The sequence below is a fragment of the Nerophis ophidion genome, linkage group LG02, assembly GCF_033978795.1.
Source record: "Nerophis ophidion isolate RoL-2023_Sa linkage group LG02, RoL_Noph_v1.0, whole genome shotgun sequence".
Taxonomy (NCBI): domain Eukaryota; kingdom Metazoa; phylum Chordata; class Actinopteri; order Syngnathiformes; family Syngnathidae; genus Nerophis; species Nerophis ophidion.
Genome location: NC_084612.1, coordinates 23840631 through 23843487, shown reverse-complemented (window position 1 = coordinate 23843487; position 2857 = coordinate 23840631).

Sequence of the window (2857 nt, the reverse complement as noted above, 5' to 3'; positions counted from 1 at the left end):
ATTTTTTCACTTCCCGCGGGCGGCGGACTTGACTTCGTCTGTGTGACGGAAACATGGCTGAGAGCCGGTGAATCTGCCCCTCTTAATGAACTTCTGCCTCTGTAGTGTTCCTACTTTAATTCTCCGCAGTCGTCCGGTCGAAAAGGAGGAGGATTAGCAGTCGTTTTTAAAAATTACCTTAAATGCCGTCAGATCCGCCTGCAATCCTCCTTTTCAAGCTTCGAACTGTGCATGTTTGAGCTGGAGGGGGCGTGGCCTCCAGCTCCAGCTGAAATTCGAGAGAAAATTTCTTCCGGGAGATTTTCGGGAGAGGCGCTGAATTTCGGGAGTCACCCGGAAAATCCGGGAGGGTTGGCAAGTATGCCCTTTTGGGACTGTGAAACTAGAGGTGACACTTTTGTGACTTCTGCTGTGTTTTTTGGTGAACTTTGGGATCTGCCTGGGAGAGTTTTTGTTTGCGCCAGAGATAGGCCTGCAGAGCTAGCGTTAAACGTCGAGATGGATGAGCCTCACGGAGCTGAATGAGCATGTTTTGGACACTACTGTCCATTTGAAGGGATTCATCGCTCATTCGCGCGGACTGGACATTGGCAGCCTTGGACGGAGTCGGCTCTCTTGGTTGCTTTGTTTGTTCTTTTCCTTTCCATGGTGCCATCGTTTGTGCGCAATTTGTATTATTTATGGTAATTTTTTTATTTTACGTTGTTTTACTTTTGTAATTGTATGTAGAAATAGCGCCACTGAAGTGGCAGCTGGTTGCATCAGCTCTGTGCTCTTTTTTAAGTATTATGTGTTCTTTATGTCCTTTGATGTTTCCCTCTTGTTCTCATGTGTTTTACCCTATTTTTGCGGACTTTTTGTATGTACACTGCAACCAAATAATTTCCCACTGTGGGATGAATAAAGCTTGTTCTATTCTATCCTAGAAAGACAGATATCGGCCACGATGCATACAGGTGCTGGTCATATTATTAGAATATCATGAAAAAGTTGATTTATTTCATTAATTCCATTTAGAAAGTCAAACTTGTAGAAAGTATACATTCATTCCAAACAGACTGATACATTTCAAGTGTTTGCTGCCAAAAAGGAGATGATTATAGCTGACAACCAATGAAAACCCTAAATTCAACATCTCAGAAAATTAGAATACGGTGAAAAGGTCAGATATTGAAGACACCTGGTGCCACACTCTATTTAGCTAACTAACTCAAAACACCTGGAAAAGCCTTTAAATGGTCTCTCGTTTTGATTCTGTATGACACACAATCATGGGGAAGACTGCTGACTTGACAACTGTCCAAAAGATGACCATTGATACTTTAAAGATGGAGGGCAAGACACAAAAGGTCATTGCCAAAGAGGTTGGATGTTCCCAGAGCTCTGTGTCCAAGCACATTAATAGAGAGGCGAAGGGAAGACAAAGATGTGGTTGAAAAAAGTGTACAAGCAAGAGGGATAACCGTGCCCTGGAGAGGATTGTCAAACAAAACCGATACAAAAATGTGGGGGAGATCCACAAAGAGTGGACTGCAGCTGGAGTCAATGCTTCAAGAACCACCACGCACCGACGTATGCAAGATATGGGCTTCAGCTGTCGCATTCCTTGTGTAAAGCCACTCTTGAATAAGAGACAACGTCAAAAGCGTCTCGCCTGGGCTCAAGACAAAAAGGACTGGACAGCTGCTGAGCGGTCCAAAGTTATGTTTTCAGATGAAAGTAAATTTTGTATCTCCTTTGGAAATCAAGGTCCCAGAGTCTGGAGGAAGACAGGAGAGGCACAGAATCCACTTTGCCTGAAGTCCAGTGTCAAATTTCCACAATCGGTAATGGTCTGGGGTGCCATGTCATCTGCTGGTGTTGGTCCACTGTGTTTCCTGAGGTCTAGGGTCAATGCAGCAGTCTACCAGGAAGTTTTAGAACACTTTATGCTGCCTGCCGCGGACCAATTTTATGGAGGTGAAGATTTCATTTTCCAACATGACTTGGCACCTGCACACAGTGCCAAATCTACCAGTACCTGGTTTAAGGACCATGGTATCCCTGTTCTTGATTGGCCTGCAAACTCACCTGACCTTAACCCCATAGAAAACCTATGGGGTATTGTGAAGCGGAAGATGCGAGATGCCAGACCCAACAATGCTGAAGAGCTGAAGGCCACTATTAAAGCAACCTGGGCTCTCATAACACCTGAGGAGTGCAACAGACTGGTGGACTCCATGCCACGCCGTATTGCTGCAGCAATTCAGGCAAAAGGAGCTGCAACTAAGTATTGATTGCCATACATGCCGAAACTTTCCATGTTCATACTTTTCAGTTGGCACACATTTCTAAAAAATATTTTTTGGTACTAGTGGTAACTAATATTGTAATTTTCTGAGATACTGAATTTGGGATTTTCAGTAATTGTCAGTACTAATCATCAAAATTTAAAGAAATAAACATTTCAAATATATCACTATGTGTCTAATGAATTGATATAATATGTAAGTTTCACGTTCTGAATATAATTACTGAAATAAATCAACTTTTTCATGATATTCTAATAATATGAACAGCACCTGTAGATAGAAGCAATGAGTGCCCAACAATAGGTTGAAAGCAAGGGCGTGTGAAAATAGGGAGGGGCCAACTCAAGTTTAAGTATTGAGTGAGCATGAACGTGTCGTGGCAGCAAGGTTGAGCTACTTTTATGCACTCCATAGATGCCATATTGGATGAGTGCGCCTGAGAAAGCCCTAAAATGTAGATGGACAAGCAGTTGTCAAGCCTGCTGGAAAGGGGGCAGATTGAGGTCAAAAGTGGTGAGGGGGGAGGCAGGCGAGGTGTGTGTGTGTTTGTGTGTGTGTGTGTGTGT